This window comes from Eubalaena glacialis, chromosome 18, assembly GCF_028564815.1.
Source record: "Eubalaena glacialis isolate mEubGla1 chromosome 18, mEubGla1.1.hap2.+ XY, whole genome shotgun sequence".
Lineage (NCBI taxonomy): Eukaryota > Metazoa > Chordata > Mammalia > Artiodactyla > Balaenidae > Eubalaena > Eubalaena glacialis.
The window spans coordinates 55,013,986-55,035,599 of NC_083733.1; the positions used below are offsets into that span (position 1 = coordinate 55,013,986).

Genomic DNA, 21,614 nt, shown 5'->3' on the forward strand with positions numbered 1-21,614 from the left:
CCTGGCTACTGCCATTCTCCACAGAAGTCATGTGAGAAGGAGAGAATTGCTGCTGCACATCAGAAAATCAAATTCAAGGTGAGTTTGTGCTTCCTCTTTGTTCCATGAAATGCATTTCGTTTTTCAGTATGTGGAAACATCTGGTGTCCTCCTGAAACATTTTCATTGACTTACCCTTAAGTCTTCCTTCCACAGGGAAAGTCACAGGTCCTGGGGATAGATCCCATTCCCCAGTGCACCCAAATGTCCTTCTGGTTAATTATTTACATTTTGCAAATAATTTAATTCTTCCTGTTGACTCTTTTATTAAGCATTCTTAGGCTGTAGAAATGCAACTCTGGAGGATAATAGACTATTATTTTAGACAGTGATTTATTAATGAAGAGAATGTACCTGCTTGGAATCACACAGTGGATATTCTTAACCTTCTACAAATGCTTGAGATCAAAAGCAAATAGGGCAGGAGATGGTTTGACTGATTTCAATCAGTGACAAGGACTTTGCTTTGTGAAACTTTTAAGAGTAGGAATGTAATTGGTGGTTTGAGAGGCCTGTTTCAACTAGGGTGGCGATCCCACCACCACTCTACTCCAGAATACCTAATGGTATTTTTTGTACTGGCCAGGTCTACTTCCTGGTTTGTCAGCATAACTTTGTTTCAGGCCACATTTTTGTGTGATGTGTGAGCAGTATGGTATAATGGCTAAGAGTGTGGGTCTAATACCTGGGTTAAAATCCTAGCTCTAACACTTGCTAGGTGTGTGAGCTGCTTGGGTAGTTTATTCAACCTCTCCTTGCCATAGTTTCTTTCTTTCTTTTTTTTTTTTTTCCAAAATATTTTGTAAAGACTATTTTTTTTAAGAGCAGTTTTAGGTTTACAACAAAATTGAGAGGAAAGTACTGACATTTCCTGTATATCCCCCATCCCAATACATACATAGCTTACCCCATTATTAACAACCCCTACCAGAGTGGTACTTTTTTTTTTTTTTTTAACCAAGGATGAACCTACATCAACATATCATAGTCACCCAAAGTCCATAATTTACCTTACTGTTGTACCTTAGTGTTGTACATTCTGTGGTTTGGGACAAATGTATAATGACTTACATCCATCATTCCAACCTCATAGAGTATTTTCATTACCCGAAGAATCCTCTGTTCTCTGCTGATTCATCTCCACCCACCCCCCACAAAAACTGATCTTTTTATTGTCTCCATGGATTTCCTTTTTCCAGAATGTCATATAGTTGGAAGCAGACAGTATGTAACCTCTTCAGATCAGCTTCTTTCACTTAGTACTATGCATTTAAGTCTCCTTCATGTGTTTTCATGGCTCGATGGCTTATTTCTTTTTTAGCACTGAATACTAGTCCATTGTCTGGAGGGACCACAGTTTATCCATTCACCTACTGAAAGTCATCTTGGTTGCTTCTAAGTTTTGGCAATTATAATAAAGCTGCTGTAAACATCTGTGTGCAGGTTTTTGTGTGAACATGTTTTCATCTACTTAAGGTAAGTACCAAAGAGCTGTATTGCTGGGTTGTACGGTAAGAAAGAGTATGTTTAGTTTTGTAAAAAAACACCAAACTGTCTTCCAAGGTGGCTGTGCCATAGTTTCTTAACTGGAAAATACCTACCGTGTAGCATTATTATGAGGGTTAGATGAGTTAATAGTGTAAAGTCCTTAGAATAGCCCCTGGCACATACTAAAAGCTCAGAAAACATTGCCTGTTATGATGTGGTAATTCTGGATCATTCCCACTCAGCTTTCTGCAGATCAGGACCAATGACAGTGTGAACTTAAATTTCTTGGCACTTGTAGGTAAGAAAATGAAGCAAATGCTAAAGTTATGTAGAGTGGCATTTAACTCTATGCCATTTACCTTCCTTTATGGGATTCCAGGAAACAACTGAATCCTTGATTTCCCCCCCCCCCTCATTTATTGAGATATACTTGACATATAACATTGCGTAAGTTTATGGTGTACAGTGTGAAGATTTGGTAAATGTATACATGGTGAAATGATTACTACATAGTTAGCTCTGTGCGTGTATGTGTGGTGAGAACGTTTAAGATCTACTCTCAGCAACTTTCAAGTGTACAATACAGAATTGTTAACTATAGTCACCAAGCTTGACATTAGATCCCCAGTTAGATCTTCTAACTGGAAGTCTGTACCCTTTAACCAACATCTTCCCGTTTCCCCAGTGCCCTAGCACCTGGCAAACTCCATCCACTTTTTGTTTCAACGAGTTTGGTTTTCTTAGACTCCACATATAAGTGAGATCATACAGTATTTGTCTTTTTCTGACTTATGTCACTTACTGTAATGCTTTCAAGGTTCATTCATGTTGTCCCAAATGACAGGATTTCCTTCTTTTTTTTTTTGGCTAATATTCCATTGTGTGTGTTTATCTATATCTATATATAAAGAAAATGTGTTGTATGCACATATCACATGTACATTTAACCCATTTTCTTTATCCATTTATTGGTGGACAGACAGGCTGGTTGCATGTTTTGGCTGTTGTAAATAATGCTGCAGTGAGCACCCCTGCGAACATGGCACTGCGAGCGGCGCGGAGTGTGCGGGCCGCGGTCTACAGCCTGCGCGCCATCTCTGCGCCCAACGCGCCGTGCCCGCCGCGGCCCTGGGGACTGCGGGCGGGCGCCGTCAGGGCGCTGCGCACCGGATCAGCTCTGCTGTCGGGTCGTAAATTCACAGACAAACATGAATGGGTAATAATAGAAAAAGGTGTTGGAACAGTGGGAATCAGCAATTTTGCACAGGAAGCTTTGGGAGATGTTGTTTACTGTAGTCTGCCGGAAGTTGGGACAAAAGTGAACAAACGAGGAATTTGGTGCTTTGGAAAGTGTGAAAGCTGCTAGTGAACTATTCTCTATCAGGAGAAGTAACTGAAATTAATGAAGCTGTAGCAGAAAATCCAGGACTTGTCAACAAATCTTGTTATGAAGATGGTTGGCTGATCAAGATGACACTCAGTAATCCTTCAGAACTAGATGAACTAATGAGTGAAGAAACATGTGAGAAATACATAAAATCAATTGAGTGAAAATGGAAACCCTAAATAAGCTAGTTTGAAACAACTTAATCTAGCATAGTTGTCTTAAATTAATGGTGGATAGATTTTTTAAAAGAACCTTTTAGCAAAAGAAACTACTTGCAACAATGTTGCCTGAAGAAAATACCGCTTAACTGCCTAATGACTTCAGATAAACACCGCATCTTTTTCACAACACCCTATAATTTTTAGGCTAGTCTCCAGTTATAATATTCAGAATTCCTGAAATTATCTGTGGTAAAACTAGTTATAAAAATTATGTAATTTAAGGATAACATTGTTATCTTAACCTTGTATAATATTGTAACTTGCTTACAGCCATCCCTGGATTTGGGTCAAAATACTCAATGAACTTCCCACTGGAAATAAATGGCAGTGGAGAAAAGTTTTTTAGTTGTATAGTGTCCAGTGAAGAACATTACTATCTTAATTTTGCAGTATACTGTGTTTGCTGGTGCTATTTCTATACAGTGAAGCAACAGCCTTGCAGGAAAATAAACAGTTTAATAATAAAATATTCAACTTCTTAATTTAAAAAAAATAATGCTGCAGTGAACGTGGGGGTACAAATAAATCTCTTTGAGACAGTGATTTCATTTCCTTTCTGTGTATACCCAGAAGTGGGATTGCTGGATCATATGATCGTTCTATTTTTAAGTTTTTGAGGAACTGCCATACAGTTTTCTATAATGGCTGCACCAATTTACATTTCTACCAACAGTTACAAGGGCATCCTTTTCTCCACATCCTTGACAACACTTGTTATCTTGTCTTCCTAGGGATAGACATTCTAACAGGTGTGAGGTGATATCTCACTGTGGTTTTGATTTGCATTTCCCTGATTAGTGATGTCAAGCATCTTTTCACATACCTGTTGACCGTTTGTATGTCTTTGGGAAAATGTCTATTCAGGTCTTCTGCCTTTTATTTATTTATCTTTTGGCTGGAAGGGAAGTCCCTTCTGCCCATTTTTTAATCAGATTTTTTTCTCTTGAGTTGTATGTGTTTCTTATATGTTTGAGTTATTAATCCCTTATCACATGTATGGTTTGCAAATATTTTCTTCCATTCTGAAGCCTGCCTTTTTATTTTGTTGATTGTTTCTTTTGCTGTGCAGAAGTTTTTTAGTCTGATGGAGTCCTACTTGTTTATTTTTTCTGCTGTGGCCTGTGCTTTTGGTGTCATGTCCAAAATATCATTGCCCAGGGAATTCCCTGGTGGTCCAGTGGTTAGGACTGCCCGCTTCCACTGCTGGGGGCCCGGGTTCGATTCCTGGTTGGGGAACTAAGATCCTGCAAGCCGTGCAGTGCAGCCTATATATATGTGTGCATGTGTGTGTATATGTGTGTGTGTGTGTGTGTATCATTGCCAAGACCAGTTTTCCCAATGTTTTCTCCTAGTAGTTTTATGTTTCCAGGTCTTACATTTAAGTCTCTAATTCAATGAATTAGAGACTTAATTTTTGTTAGTGGTGTAAGATAAGGGTCCAATTTCATCCTCTTGCATGTGAATATATCCAGTTTTCCCAGCACCATTTATTGAGGAGGCTCTCCTTTCCCTATTGTGTATTTTTGGCTCCTTTGTCAACTATCAGTTGACTGAAATTTGAGTTTATTTCAGAGCTCTTAATTCTGTTCTATTGGTCTATGTGTCTGTTTTTATGTCAGTATTAAACTGTTTTGACTAGCTATGTAGTATAGTTTGAAATCAGGACATGTGATGTCTCCAGCTTTGTTCTTCTTTTTCAAGAGTGTTTCGGCTATTCAAGGTCTTTTGTGGTTCCATACCTATTTTAGAATTGTTTTTTCTATTTCTGTGAAAATGCCATTGGAATTTTGATAGGGATTGCATTGAATCTATAGATAGCTTTGGGTAGTATGGACATTTTAACAATATTAATTCTTCTGATCCATGAATGCAGAATATCTTTCATTAATTTGTGTCTTCTTCAGTTTCTTTCATCAGTGTCATAGTTTTCACTGTACAGATCTCTCATTTCCTTGGTAAAATTTATTCCCAAGTATTTTCTTGTTTTTGATGCTATTTTAAATGGAATTGTTTTCTTTATTTCTTTTTCAGATACTTCAGTGTTAGTGTATAGAAATACAACTGATTTTTGTATGTTGGTTTTATATTCTGCAGTTTTACTCAATTTGTATATTCTATCAGTTTTTTGGTGGAGTCTTTAGGATTTTCTACATATAAGTTCATGTCATCAACAGACAAATTTTACTTCTTCCTTTTTGATTAGGATGCTTTTTATTTATTTTTCTTGCCTGATTGCTCTAGCACTTCCAGTACTATGTTGAATAGGATTGGTGAGAGAGGGCACCCTTACATTTTTCCTGATCTTAGAGGAAAAGCTTTCAACCTTTCACTACCGAGTATGATATTGGCTGTGAGTTTGTTGTATATGGCCTTTATTATTTTGAGATACATTCCTTCTATACCCAGTTTTTTGACAGTTCTTATCATGAAAGGAATTTTAATTTTGTCAATGCTTTTTCTGCATCTAATAAGGTGATCCTATGATTTTTATCCTTCAGTCTATTAATGTGGTATACCACATTTATTGATTTGCATCCCAGGGGTTTATTCTTGCATTCCAGGGATAAATCCCACTTGATCAATCCACTGTGATCCTCTTAATGTACTGTTGAATTGGGCTTATTAGTATTTTGTTTAGAATATTTGCATTTATATTCATCAAGGATATTGGCCTGTCATTTTCTTTTCTTGTAGTGTCCTTATCTGGCTTTGGTCTCAGAGTAATGCTGGCCTTGTAAAATGAGTTTGGAAGTGTCCCTTCCTTTTCCATTTTTGGAAGGGTTTGAGAAGGCATGACATTAACTCTTCTATAAATGTTTGGTGGAATTCACTACTGAAACCGTCTGATCCTGAGCTTTTCAGTATTGGGAAATTTTTTGTTTTTTGTGTTTTTAAAAATATTTATTTATTTATTTGGTTGCATTGGGTCTTAGTTGTGGCAGGTGGGCTCCTTAGTTGTGGCTTGCTGGCTCCTTAGTTGCGGCACCCAGGCTCCTTAGTTGTGGCATGTGAACTCTTAGTTGCAGCATGCATGTGGGATCTCGTTCCCAGACCAGGGATTGAACCCGGACCCCCTGCATTGGGAGTGCAGAGTCTTAACCACTGCGCCACCAGGGAAGTCCCAGTATTGGGAAGTTTTTGATAACTGTTTCAATCTCCTTACTTGTTAGTGGTCTATTCACATTTCCTATTTCTTCATGATTTAGTATGGGTAGGTGTATGTTTCTAGGATTTATTTCTTCTAGGTTATACAGTTGTTTCTGTATAATTGTTCGTAATAGTCTCTTATCTTTGATATCAGTTGTAATGTCTCCTCTTTCATTTATAATTTTGTTTGAGTCCTCTCTTGTTGAGTGTAGCTACAGGTTTCTCAATTTGGTTTATCTTTTCTAACAACCAATTCTTAGTCTCATTGATTTTTTTTCTGTTTGCCTTTCTAGTGCCTATTTCATTTCTGCTCTTTTGATAAGATTTTGCTCTTCTCTCTGCTACTTTAGTCCTACTTTGTTCTTTTTCTAGTTCCTTGAGATGTAAAGTTAGGTTAATTATTTTGGATCTTTCTTTTTTCTTAATGTAGGCATTTATCACTATAAACTTCCCTCTTAGAATTGCTTTTGCTGCATCCCACTTGCTCAGTTCTCTTAATGAATAATATGCAGAAAGGAGCATACTTATTAATTTAAAGGAGACCAGGACTTCCAACTAGTCAGTTAAACCTCTGTGTGTGTAAGAAGGAAATACTAGTATTCCTCATCTGATTTGACAAGCCTTATACGTATTTACACCTTAAAGATTATTGAGATGTCACTAGAATAGCAAATCACCAAGAAAGTCATTCAGAATTTCTTACTTTTTTAGAAATTTGAGGTTATTCTCATAGATTTTAGCAATAATCTCTGAAGTCCAGGTATCTTACAAGATTCCATGATAGGAACAACAATTCCAAGGACATATTTTTAATAATATTAGAAAACATAGTAAGGTGCTTATAGTTATAAATATTCACGTGCTCTGTATTGGACAGGGTAACAAAGCTAAGCCTTTGTTAATATTCTCTATTTGTCATTTTATCACATCAGAATTTTTATGTTGTTTTATAAGGTAAGAATGATATCTCTTTCATTGTAAATTCTAAGGTTGGGGAGGGGACATCACCTTTTTCTTCTGAGAAACTTTTGCTAATATTGTTAATTAAATAGATTTGCATTCTCCAGACAAATCTCTGAAATTTATTAATTAGTATTATTAGACATGGCTATCAAATCGCACAGAACCTACAAAAAAATTCTTGGAACTAGTAGTAATTTTAGCAGGATCACAGAATACAAAATCAGTATAAAAAAGTCAGTCATGGACTTCCCTGGTGGTACAGTGGTTAAGAATATGCCTGCCAATGCAGGGGACACGGGTTCAATACCTGGTCCAGGAAGATCCCACATGCTGCGGAACAACTAAGCCCGTGCACCACAACTACTGAGCCTGCGCTCTAGAGCCCACAGCCACAACTATTGAGCCTGTGCGCCACAACTACCAAAGCCCGCGCGCCCTAGAGCCTGTGTGCCACAACTGCTGAGCCCATGTGCAGCAACTACTGAAGCCTGTGCACTCTAGGGCCCGCATGCCACAACTACTGAGCCCGTGGTCTGCAACAAGAGAATCCACCGGAATGAGAAGCCCGTGCACTGCAGCAAAGAGTATCCCCCACTTGCTGCAACTAGACAAAGCCCGCGCACAGTAATGAAGACCCAATGCAGCCAAAAAAAAAAAAAATTTTTTTTTTAAATAAAAAAATTTTTTTTTTAATTTAAGAAAAAGTCAATCATATTTGGGACTTCCCCGGCAGTCCAGTGGTTAAGAGTCCGCCTTCCAATGCAGGGAGCAGGGGTTCAATCCCTGGTTGGGGAACTAAGATCCCACATGCCGTGCAGTGTGGCCAAAATTTTTTTAAAATAATAAAAAATAAAAAAACAGTCATATTTTCTATACTGGCAATGAACACCTAGAAGTTGAATTTTAAAAAACAATACCTATATGTGTATGTATAACTGATTTACTTTGCTGTACACCTGAAACTAACACAACATTGTAAATCAACTATACTCCAATAAAAATTTTAAAAATATAAACATTTTTAAAAAGACATACTTAGGAAATTTCAAGTATTCGATACAGTATGGTTAACTATAGTCTACATGCTGCACATTATCTCTCTAGAATTTCTTCATTTTGCACAACTAAAACCTCGTACTCCAGTTATTTGTGTTAAATGTAGATTCTGTTCATGTCTTGAAAATATTAAATATTTATATTCAATAAAATATAAGTTTAAAAAAATAAAAAGCAATACCATTTTCAATAGCAACCCGAAAAGTGAAATGCTTAGGTATAAATCTAACAAAATATTTACAGAATCTATGTGGAGAACTACAAAAGAATGATGAAAGAATTGAAATACCTAAATATATTTATGTTTTCACATATGGATTTTTTTGTTCATGAATATTCAAAGAAGTTTTATTATCACTGGACAAAAACTATAAATAACTCAAATGTCCATCAAAAAGTAAATGGATAAAGACATTTTTATACATTCACAAAATGGAATACAAAACAGCAACAAAAAAGGGATGAATGTCAAAATAATTATGCTAAATGTAACAAACAAAATACCACTTATATAAAATTGTCGAAAATTTATACTAATATGTAGTCACAAAGAAAGATCAGTTCTTGCTTGGGGATAAGGAATAAAAGGGAGGCTATATACAAAAAGGCACCAAGAAACTTTTGCAGGTGATGAATACGTCCATTATCTTGATGTTTTTGCAGGTATGTACACATGTAAAAACACTACAGACTACACTTAATTTTTTTTTTTTTTGGCTGTGTTGGGTCTTCGTTGCTGCGCACAGGCTTTTCTCTAGTTGTGGTGAGTGGGGGCTACTGTTCGTTGCAGCGTGCGGGCTTCTTATTGCAGTGGCTTCTCATTGCAGAGCATGGGCTCTAGGCGCGTGGGCTTCAGTAGTTGTGGCATGTGGGCTCTGGAGTGCAGGCTCAGTAGTTGTGGCACACAGGTTTAGTGGCTCCACGGTATGTGGGATCTTCCCAGACCAGGGCTCGAACCCATGTCCCCTGCATTGGCAGGTGGATTCTTAACCACTGTGCCACCAGGGAAGCCCTATTTTTTTTTAATTTTTATTTTATACTGGAGTATAGTTGATTAACAATGTTGTGTTAGTTTCAGGTGTACAGCAAAGTGATTCAGTTATACATATACATGTATCTCTTCTTTTTCAAATTCTTTTCACATATAGGTTATTACAGAATATTGAGCAGAGTTCCCTGTGCTATACAGTAGATCCTTGTTGGTTATCTATTTTAAATATAGTAGTGTGTGTATGTCAATCCCAAACTCCCAGTTTATCTCTCCTCCGCCACATATAGATTTTTATTCATGTATTGGATCACTCAATGTTGTTAAGGTGTCAGTTCTTTCCAATTTGAGCTATAGGTTTAAGTCAATTCAAATCAAAATACCAGAAGTCTTTTTTGTAGATATCAACAAGTTGATGCTAAAATTTTATGGAAAGGCAAAGGAACAGAAATAGCCAATACAATTCTGGAAAAAAGTTGTAGGATTCACATTATCTGATTTCAAGACTTAATGTAAAGCTACAATAATCAAAGCAGCATGTTATTAGTGAAAGAATAGACATATAGATCAAAGGAATAGAATAGAGACTCTAGAAATAGACTCATATGAATATGGTCAATTGATTTTTTTTCAGTATAGCACGAGGCAGTTCAATGGAGAAAGGATAAATCATTTCAAAAAATGATGCTGAAATAATTGAATGTCGATATGCAAAAGGATAAAAAAAATAACCCTGACACAGACCTTACCCCTTAATAAAAAATTAACTCAAAATGAATTATAGACCCACATATAAAATGCTATAAAACTTAGAAAATAGGAAAAATTCTGCATGGCTTTGGGTTTAGCAGTAAGTCAGGTATTTTGTAGGATATTCATCAGTTTGGATTTATCTAATGTTTTCTCATGATTAGATTGAATTGATAGATTTTGGAGGGAAGAATACCTCAGTGGTGATGTACCCTCTTCAGCACATGACATCAAGAGATACAGTATGTGCTATTACTGGTGATGTTAGCCTTGATCACTTGGTTAAGGTAATGTCTGTCAGATTTCTCCATTGTAAATTTACTGTTTTTCTCTTTGGAGTTAATAAATTTGGGGAGATACTTTGAAGCTACATGACTATCTTGTTTCTCATTAAACTTTCATTCACTGATTTTAACATTCATTAGTGAATCTTGCCTGCAACAATTAAAATTGTGATTAGCTAATGATGATTTTTTTTACCTTCCTTATTTCTTCTATATTTACTAATAAGAATCCTTCTATAAGGAACTGTTGTCCCTACCTCATTTATATGTGTGTATGTCATTTATATGTGTATGGGTCCATAAATATTCATTTATTATAATACACATACAGACAGATACACAATCCAACATTCAAATTCTTTTCCCATTTAGGTTATTACAGAATATTGAGTAGAGTTCCCTGTGCTTTACAGTAGGTCCTTGTTGATTATCTATTTTTTTAAAATACTGGTATAGGGAAGTTTATAGCAGCTTTATTCATGATTGCCAAAACTTGGAAGTAACCAAGATGTCCTTCAGTAAGTGAATGGATAAATGAACTGTGGAAAAACAAGACAGTGGGCCACATGGCATGAGGGGTCTAGTTCCCCAACGAGGGATCAAATTTGTGCCTCCTGCAGTGGAAGCGCAGAATCCTAACCACTGGACTGCCAGGGAATTCCCTGGTTATCTATTTTAAATATAGTAGTGTGTATATGTCAATCCCAAACTACCAATTTATCCCTCTCCCCAACCTTTCCCCTTTGGTAACTGTAAGTTTGTTTTCTAAATCTGTGAGTCTGTTTCTGTTTTGTAAATAAGTTCATTTGTATCTTTTTTTTTAGATTCCACATATAAGTGGCATCATATGGTATTTGTCTTTCTCTGTCTGACTTACTTCACTTAGTATGATAATTTCCAGGTCCATCCATGTTGCTGCAGATAGCATTATTTCATTCTTGTTAATGCCTGAGTAGTATTCCATTGTATATATGTGCCACATCTTCTTTATCCATTCATCTGTCGATGGACATTTAGGTTGCTTACATGTCTTAGCTATTCTAAACAGTGTTGCAGTGAACATTGGGGTGCATGTATCTTTTCGAATTACGGTTTTCTCCAGATATATGCCCAGGAGTGGGATTGCAGGATCATATGGTAGCTCTATTTTTAGTTTTTTAAGGAACCTCCATACTGTCCTCTACAGTGGCTGTACCAATTTACATTCCCACCAGCAGTATAGGAGGGTTCACTTCTCTCCACACCCTCTCCAGCATTTATTGTTTGTGGATTTTATTTATTTATTTTTGGCCATGCCACACGGCATGTGGGATCTTAGTTCCCTGACCAGGGATCAAACCCGTGCCCTCTGCATTGGGAGTGCAGAGTCTTAACCACTGGACCGCCAGGGAAGTCCTGTTTGTGGATTTTTTTGATGATAACCATTCTTACTGGTGTGAGTTGATATCTCGTTGTAGTTTTCATTTGCATTTCTCTAATAATTAGCGATGTTGAACATCTTTTCATGTGCTTCTTGGCCATCTGTATGTCTTCTTTGGAGAAATGTGTGTTTAGGTCTTCTGCCCATTTTTCAATTGGGTTGTTTGTTTTTATGATATTAAGCCACATGAGCTGTTTGTAAATCTTGGAGACTAATCCCTTGTCGGTCACGTTGTTTGCAAATATTTTCTCCCATTCTGTGGGTTGTCTTTTGAAAAAGATACTGCTGCAATTTATGTCAGAGAGTGTTCTGCCTTAGTTTTCCTCTAAGAGTTTTATAGAAACTCACATTTAGATCTTTAATCCATTTTGAGTTTATTTTTGTATATGGTGTTAAGGAGTGTTCTAATTTCATTTTTTTACATGTAGCTGTCCAGTTTTCCCAGCACCATTTATTGAAGAGAATGCCTTTCCTCCATTGCATGGTCTTGCCTCCTTTGCCATAGATTAATTGACCATAGGTGCGTGGGTTTATTTCTGGGTTTTCTATCCTGTTCCATTGATCTATATGTCTATTTTTGTGCCAGAACCATACTGTTTTGATGACTATAGCTTTGTAGTATAGTCTGAAGTCAGGGAGCCTGATTGCTCCAGCTCTGTTTTTCTTTCTCAAGATTGCTTTGGCTATTCAGGGTCTTTTGTGTCTCCATACATATTTTAAGGTTTGTTTTCTTTTTGTTCTAGTTCTGTGGAAAATGCCATTGGTAAGTTGATAGGGACTGCATTGAATCTGTAGATTGCCTTGGGTAGTATAGTCATTTTGACAGTATTGATTCTTCCAATCCAAGAACATGGTATATCTTTCCATCTGTTTGTGTTGTCTTCCACTTCTTTCATCAGCGTTTTATAGTTTTTAGAGTATAGGTCTTTTGTCTCCTTGGGTAGGTTTATTCCTAGGTATTTTATTCTTTTTTTGATGTGACGGTAAATGGGGTTGTTTCTTTAATTCCTCTTTCTGATCTTTTGTTGTTAGAAATGCAACAGATTTCTGTGTTTTAATTTTGTAACCTGCAACTTTACTGAATTCATTGATGAGCTCTAATAGTTTTCTGGTAGTGTGTTTAGGATTTTCTATGTATAGTATCATGTCATCTGCAAACAGTGACAGTTTTCCTTCTTCTTTCCCAATTTGGATCCCTTTTATTTCTTTTTCTTCTCTGACTGCCATAGCTAGGACTTCCAAAACTATGTTGAATGAAAATGGTGAGCATGGACATCCTTGTCTTGTTCCTGATCTTAGAAGAAATGCTTTCAGCTTTTCACCACTGAGTATGATGTTAGCTGTAGATTTGTTTTATATGACCTTTATTGTGTTGAGATATGTTCCCTCTATGCCCACTTTCTGGAGAGTTTTTATCATAAATTGGTATTGAATTTTGTCAAAAGATTTTTCTGCATCTATTGAGATGATCATATGGTTTTACTCTTCTATTTGTTAATGTGGTGTATCACACCAATTGATTTGTGGATATTGAAAAATCCTTGCATCCCTAGGATGAATCCCACTTGATTGTGGTATATGATCATTTTAATATATTGTTGGATTCGGTTTGCTAGTATTTTGTTGAAGATTTTTGCCTATGTTCATCAGTGATATTAGCCTGTAATTTTCTTTTTTTGTGGTATCTTTGTCTGGTTTTGGTATCAGGGTGAGAGTGGCCTCATAGAATGAGTTTGGAAGTGTTCCTTTCTCTGCAGTTTTTTGGAATAGTTTCAGAAGGGTAGGTGTTAATTCTTCTCTAAATGTGTGATAGAATTCGCCTGTGAAGCCATCTGGTCCTGGACTTCTGTTTGTCGGGAGTTTTAATTTAATTTAATTTAATTTAATTTAATTTATTTATTTTTGGCTGCATTGGGTCTTCGTTGCTGCTCGCAGGCTTTCTGTAGTTGCAGCAAGCAGGGGCTCTTCTTTGTTGCGGTGTGCAGGCCTCTCATTGTGGTGGCTTCTTTTGTTGTGGAGCACAGGCTCTAGGCATGCGGGCTTCACTAGTTGTGGCACTTGGGGGTCAGTAGTTGTGGCACATGGACTTAGTTGCTCCGTGGCATGTGGGGTCTTCCTGGACCAGGGCTCAAACCCGTGGCCCCTGCATTGGCAGGCGGGTTCTTAACCACTGCGCCACCAGGGAAGTCCCTGTTGGGAGTTTTTAAATCACAGTTTCAATTTCAGTACTTGTGAGTTGTTCATATTTTCTATTTCTTCTTGGTTCAGTCTTGAGAGATTGTATCTTTCTAAGAATTTGTCCATTTCTTCTGTGTTGTTCACTTTATTGGCACATAGTTACTTGTATTAGTCTCTTATGATCCTTTGTATTTTTGTGGTGTCCATTATGACTTCTCCTTTTTCATTTCTAATTTTATGGATTTGAGCCCTCTCCCTTTTTTTCTTCATGAGTCTGGCTGAAAGTTTATCAATTTTACTTATCTTTTCAAAGAACTGGCTTTTAGTTTCATTGATCTTTGCTATTATTTTCTTCATCTCTGTTCCATTTATTTCTGCTCTGATCTTTATGATTTCTTTCCTTCTACTAACTTCGGGGTTTGTTTGTTCTTTCTCTGGTTGCTTTAGGTGTAAGTTTAGGTTGTTTATTTGAGATTTTTCTTGTTCCTGAGGTAAGTTTTTATTGCTATAAACTTCCTTCTTAGAACTGCTTTTGCTGCATTCCATAGGTTTTGGATCATTGTGCTTTTGTTTTCATTTGTCTCTAGGTATTTTTTTGATTTTGTCTTTGATTTCTTCAGTGATTGGTTGTTTAGTAGCATGTTGTTTAGCCTCCACATGTTTGTGTTTTTTACAGTTTTTTTCTTGTAGTTGATTTCTAATCTCACAGCATTGTGATTGGAAAAGATGCTTGATATGATTTCAATTTTCTTAAATTTACCGAGGCTTGCTTTGTGGCCCAGCGTATGGTCAATCCTGGAGAAAGTTCCATGTGCACTTGAAAAAAATGTGTATTCTGCTGCTTTTGGATGGAATGCTCTATAAATATCAGTTAAGTCCATCTGGTTTAATGTCAATCTGGTCATTTAAGGCCTGTGTTTCCTTACTGATTTTCTGTCTGGATAATCTGTCCATTGATGAAAGTGGGGTGTCAAAATCCCCCACTATTATTGTGTTACTGTAGATTTCTCCTTTTATGGCTGTTAGTATTTGCCTTATATATTGAAATGCTCCTGTGTTGGGTACATATTTATTTAAAATTATTATATCTTCTTCTTGGATTGATCCCTTGATTGTTTCATAGTGTTCTTCTTTGTCTCTTGTAACAGTCTTTATTTTAAAGTCTATTACGTCTGATAAGAGTATTGCTACTCCAGCTTTCTTTTGATTTCCATTTGCATGGAATACCTCTTTCCATCCCCTTACTTTCGGTCTGTATGTGTCCCTAGATCTGAAGTGGGTCTCTTTTACCCATATATATGGGTATTGTTTTTGTATCCATTCAGTGAGTTTATGCCTTTTGGTTGCAGCATTTAATCCATTTACATTTAAGGTATTTATCGATGTGTATGTTCTTATTGCCATTTTGTTAATTGTTTTGGATTTATTTTTGTACGTCTTTTTTCTCCCCTTCCTCTTTTGTTCTCTTGTGATTTGATGACCATCTTTAATGCTGCGTTTGGATTGCTTTTTCTTTTTTGTGTGTGTAGCTATTATAGTTTTGGGGTTTGCTGTTCCCATGAGGTTTTGATATAGCAGTCTATAAATGTATTGATACAAGATTGTTTTAAGTTGCTGGTCTCTTTCCTGCCTAGAGAAGTTCCTTTAGCATTTGTTGCAAAGCTGGTCTGGTGGTGCTAAATTCTCTTAGTTTTTGCTTGTTTGTAAAGCTTTTGATTTCTCTGTTGAATCTGAATGAGAGCTTTGCTGGGTAGAGTGTTCTTGGCTGTAAGTTCTTCCCTTCCATCACTTTTAAATATATTGTGCAACTGCCTTCCGGCCTGCAGAGTTTCTGCTGAAAAATCAGCTGATAATTTTATGGGAATTTCCTTGCATGTTATTTGTTGCTTTTCCCTTGTTGCTTTTTATATTTTCTCTTTGTCTTTAATTTTTTAAATAAATTTACTTATTTTATTTCTTTATTTTTGGCTGCGTTGGGTCTTCATTGCTGTGCATGGGCTTTCTCTAGTTACAGTGAGCGGGGGCTACTCTTCGTTACAGTGCACGGGCTTCTCATTGTGGTGGCTTCTCTTGTTGTGGAGCACGGGTTCTAGGCACGCAGGCTTCGGTAGTTGTGGCACGTGGGCTCAGTAGCTGTGGTTTGCGGGCTCTAGAGCACAGGCTCAGTAGTTGTGGTACATGGGCTTAGTTGCTCCGCAGCATGTGGGATCTTCCTGGACCAGGGCTCGAACCAAGGAAGCCCGTGTCTTTAATTTTTGTCAATTTGATTAATATGTGTCTCAGCATGTTCCTCCTTGAGTTTATCCTGCCTGGGACTCTCTGTGCTTCCAGGACTTGGGTGACTGTTTCCCATGTTAGGGACATTTTCAGCTATTATCTCTTCAGATATTTTCTCAGGTACTTTCTCTCTCTCTTCTCCTTCTGGACCCCTATAATGAGAATGTTGGGGCGTTTAATGTTTTCCCAGAAGTCTCTTAGACTGTCCTCATTTCTTTTCATTCTTTTTTCTTCATTCTGTTCCACAGCAGTGATTTCCACCATTCTGTCTTCCAGATCACTTATCCGTACTTCTGCCTCTTTATTCTGCTGTTGATTCCTTATAGTGTAGTTTTCATTTCAGTTATTGTATTGTTCATCTCTGTTTGTTCTTTAGATCTTTTAGCTCTTTATTAAACATTTCTCGTATCTTCTCAGTCTGTGTATCGTAACTCTTACATGGCCAGGGTGGAACTTTTTGACATTCCAAAACTGGTTCTTGCATGACTAATTAGAGAAAGTGGGCTTAATAAAACATCTTTTCAAAATTCTGACCCTGAGAGAACAAAAGTATTCTTGGGAGAAAGTTTGAAGTTATAACTCTTATTATGTCCTTGAAATGTAAACACATCCTACATTTCCTGAGACTACAGTCTTGGCTCAACTAGTAGAAACTAAAACTGAAAAAAGAAAAAAAAAAGGGAAAAGAGGCCTTTTAAAACTCAAGCAGGAAAACTATGAGATCTCTGTGTCTATTTGGATATATGTATGTCTGTGTGTACATTATAAATATAATATGTCCCTACCTCCGGATGATATTACCAAAAATAGTTTGTAAAAGAGCTGTATTTAATTGACGTAAAAGTAAGTACTTAGAAATCAAATACTTCTGAATGTAACTTAAGCTAGCCCAAATTTTTAAGGGTTCATATGATCTAGAATTAATCTTTAATAAGTGAAAACAAGTTTTAGTTGATGGTTTAATTAATATAGACACATCTTTAAAGTCATCAACATTAAATATAATACTTTTATTGTACCTAGGTTTACTAAATGCCAATAAGCTCATGTTATCTCTGTTATAAAATTTGTCAACAAGATAATTAACTTGGTATGATGATATTTTCATAAGTAATGAAATAGAGATAAATGGGATCAAAGTATTTGGGTGAACTCTTTAAGAATGATTACGTTTTATGATGTGTCTACATGAAAACAGTTTCTCCAGATTTTTGTTAACTTGAAACTTCAGAGTTCTGCTACATTAAGTTAAATGATGGCAATTCATTGACTGTCTAGATCACTTTTAATAAGATAAAATACTGAAACATTTATTGCTAAAGAAATCTATGTTGACCTATTTTAGACCTCTTATTACAGAGAGACTAAATATATTTGAGATCATTAATAAATGTATCTTATGCATTATTATTGAAAGATTGTACTATGAAGTGGCATATATTTCTAGAAATTAATTTAAAAAAGGGAACTGTGAGGGACTTCCCTGGTGATCCAGTGGTTAAGACTCCATGCTCTCAATGCAGGAGGCCTGGGTTCGATCCTTTGTCAGGAAACTAGATCCCGCATGCCACAACTAAAGGATCCTGCGTGCCACAACTAAGATCCAGCACAGCCAAATAAATAAATATTAAAAATAAAAATAAAAATACTTCAGGACTTCCCTGGTGACACAGTGGTTAAGAATCCACCTGCCAATGCAGGGGACGTGGGTTCGATCCCTGGTCCGGGAAGATCCCACATGCCATGGAGCAACTAAGCCCGTGCACCACAACTACTGAGCCTGTACTCTAGAGCCCACGAACCACAACTGCTGAGCCTGTGCGCTGCAACTACTGAAGTCCATGCGCCTAGAGCCTGTGCTCTGCAACAAGAGAAGCCACTGCAATGAGAAGCCTACGCACCACTACAAGGAGTAGCCCCCGCTCGCCACAGCTAGAGAAAGCCCATGCGCAGCAATAAAGATCCAATGCAGCCAAAAATAAATTAAAAATTTTTTTAAATAATAAAAAGGGAACTGTGAGAAAAGAGTTTTAGGCATGGTCAGGACTAAGATTAGATTGAATTTAATTAAAGGAACGAATTTTAATATTGAAAATGAAATGGTACAAAACTAGAATTTGGTTTTTTCTCTGTAAAGAGGATAAAATTTTCTTGTACTATTGATCTGATTTTGATAACATATTGTACAGTTTCTTTACCTCTTAGGCAGTCTGTTGTATCTTACTGAATTTGCCCTTGAAATCTTTTATTGTCATTTTGGTTAAATGAATAAGTATTGTTTCACAGTGACTTATGATCTTACTTGGCCACATGTTTAAAACCTTTTGATATCTTTGAAAGACTTCCTCAAATCAAATTCTAAATGAAGTTCTTCTGATCTCTAGCTAACTTTGGGATGCTTCAGAGGGCCCCTGAACATCTCAAAGGGAAATATTAAACTAATTAGATTTATCTGGTATGTTAAATTACATGGGAAACATGGTCAAATGAGTAATGATAAACCTTCTTAGATTATGTTGTATGGGTTAAATGTCCTGGTGTGTTGACAGTCATAATTCTAGTTATTAGCTTAAAATGTTGTATGTCACAGAAATAGTCAAATTTCCACAATATTGGCATTGTAATCAGGTCTCCAACCATGTTTTGTGTTTTTTTAATATTTATTAGGCTGCACCGGGTCTTAGTTGCGGCATGTGGGATCTTCGTTGCCTTGTGCAGGATCTTCACTGCGGCATGCAAGATCCTTCAGTTGCTTCATGCAGGATCTTTTAGTTGCGGCATGTGGACTCTTAGTTGTGGCATGCATGTGGGATCTAGTTCCCTGACCAGGGATTGAACCCGGGCCCCCTGCATTGGGAGCCTGGCATCCTAACCACTGGACCACCAGGGAAGTCACTAACCATGCTTTTAATTTTAAGTCTTTTGTCATTTATAGGCAGTTGCTGTCTTACTTTTATGCTTTTGCAAAAATGCTTGTAGATGAATTGCCTTTATGCTCCAAAGCAAAATTAGACCCAGAAGTGAAAGGACTTCCACTTTTTATGACGGCTGTTTCAACAATGGCTTGCTTGTGTAAGGTTACTGAAGAAATAGGAATGGGGTCTCCTTTAACTATTTATTATATGTCCCACACTCAGTTGAGTGTCTTCTAAACTCTTACCACACTCAGCACTATTCTGTAAGCTGACTAACTTCTTATGACATATTGTTGCTTTCTGCACCTAATATTACTTTGGTTCAATGTAATAACCTTCACCTTGCAGCTTTGCTTCCAGAACCCCAGGAAGAAAACAAACATGACTGCATTTTGTTAACTGATTATCATCTTGCTCCCAGGAATGACTTACAAAAAGCTCCTACTGGTAATGCTGATCTAATTTGAATTACAGATGGGTCCTACTTAAAGAATGAGCAGGTACGTTACCAAGTTGGATATGTAGTAATGCCCACAGTGGACATAAATGAAAGCTCTTATTTACCAAAAACAAAGTAAGCACAATAGCCTCTATTAATTGCCTTAACCAGAGCTTGCCAACTAAAGACCAGATAGCAAATATTTATACTGACAGTCACTATGCTTTTGGAGTAGCACATGACTCTTGAATCCTATGGAAACAATGAGATTTTTTAACCTCTTCAGGACAAACTATTTTTTTTTAATTTTTGAGTTTTATTTTATTTATTTTTTTATACAGCAGGTTCTTATTAGTCATCAATTTTATACACATCAGTGTATACATGTCAATCCCAATCGCCCAATTCATCACACCACCACTCGCACCACCCCGCCGCTTTCCCCGCTTGGTGTCCATATGTTTGTTCTCTACATCTGTGTCTCAATTTCTGCCCTGCAAACCGGTTCATCTGTACCATTTTTCTAGGTTCCACATATATGCATTAATATACGATATTTGTTTTTCTCTTTCTGACTTACTTCACTCTGTATGACAGTCTCTAGATCCATCCACGTCTCAACAAATGACCCAATTTCGTTCCTTTTTATGGCTGAGTAATATTCCATTGTATATATGTACCACATCTTCTTTATCCATTCGTCTGTCGATGGGCATTTAGGTTGCTTCCATGTCCTGGCTATTGTAAATAGTGCTGCAGTGAACATTGGGGTGCATGTGTCTTTTTGAATTATGGTTTTCTCTGGGTATATGCCCAGTCGTGGGATTGCTGGATCATATGATAATTCTATTTTTAGTTTTTTAAGGAACCTTCATACTGTTCTCCATAGTGGCTGTATCAATTTACATTCCCACCAACAGTGCAAGAGGGTTCCCTTTTCTCCACACCCTCTCCAGCATTTGTTGTTTGTAGATTTTCTGATGATGCCCATTCTAACTGGTGTGAGGTGATACCTCACTGTAGTTTTGATTTGCATTTCTCTAATAATTAGTGATATTGAGCAGCTTTTCATGTGCTTCTTGGCCATCTGTATGTCTTCTTTGGAGAAATGTCTATTTAGGTCTTCTGCCCATATTTGGATTGTGTTGTTTGTTTTTTTAATATTGAGCTGCATGAGCTGTTTATATATTTTGGAGATTAATTCTTTGTCCGTTGATTCATTTGCAAATATTTTCTCCCATTCTGAGGGTTGTCTTTTCGTCTTGTTTATGGTTTCCTTTGCGGTGCAAAAGCTTTGAAGTTTCATTAGGTCCCATTTGTTTATTTTTGTTTTTATTTCCATTACTCTAGGAGGTGGATCAAAAAAGATCTTGCTGTGATTTATGTCAGAGTGTTCTTCTGATGTTTTCCTCTAAGAGTTTTATAGTGTCTGGTCTTACATTTAGGTCTCTACTCCATTTTGAGTTTATTTTTGTGTATGGTGTTAGGGAGTGTTCTAATTTCATTCTTTGACATGTAGCTGTCCAGTTTTCCCAGCACCACTTATTGAAGAGGCTGTCTTTTCTCCACTGTATATCCTTGCCTCCTTTATCAAAGATAAGGTGACCGTATGTGTGTGGGTTTATCTCTGGGCTTTCTATCCTGTTCCATTGATCTATATTTCTGTTTTTGTGCCAGTACCATACTGTCTTGATTACTGTAGCTTTGTAATATAGTCTGAAGTCAGGGAGCCTGATTCCTCCAGCTCCGTTTTTCTTTCTCAAGATTGCTTTGGCTATTCGGGGTCTTTTGCATTTCCATACAAACTGTGAAATATTTTGTTATAGTTCTGTGAAAAATGCCATTGGTAGTTTGATAGGGATTGCATTGAATCTGTAGATTGCTTTGGGTAGTATAGTCATTTTCACAATGTTGATTCTTCCAATCCAAGAACATGGTATATCTCTGCATCTATTTGTATCATCTTTAATTTCTTTCATCAGTGTCTTATAATTTTCTGCATACAGGTATATTGTCTCCTTAGGTAGGTTTATTCCTAGATATTTTATTCTTTTTGTTGCAG

The 21,614-nt window shown here is 36.8% G+C and overlaps 1 long non-coding RNA gene and 1 pseudogene across 3 annotated transcripts in view; both read left to right on the forward strand.

Annotated features, from left to right (window-relative positions):
• Window positions 1–21,614, forward strand: part of LOC133078990 (uncharacterized) — a 35,442-nt gene that overhangs the window by 1,734 nt on the left and 12,094 nt on the right. For 2 of the 3 annotated variants that reach the window (XR_009697997.1, XR_009697998.1), the window contains exons 2-3: window positions 25–78; window positions 1,361–1,515. This is a non-coding gene — a long non-coding RNA (uncharacterized LOC133078990). Of the gene's footprint in view, window positions 1–24; window positions 79–1,360; window positions 1,516–19,461; window positions 19,614–21,614 lie in introns of all 3 variants that reach the window. The other variant, XR_009697996.1, reaches the window with a different exon arrangement.
• Window positions 2,567–3,078, forward strand: LOC133078961 (glycine cleavage system H protein, mitochondrial-like; annotated as a pseudogene).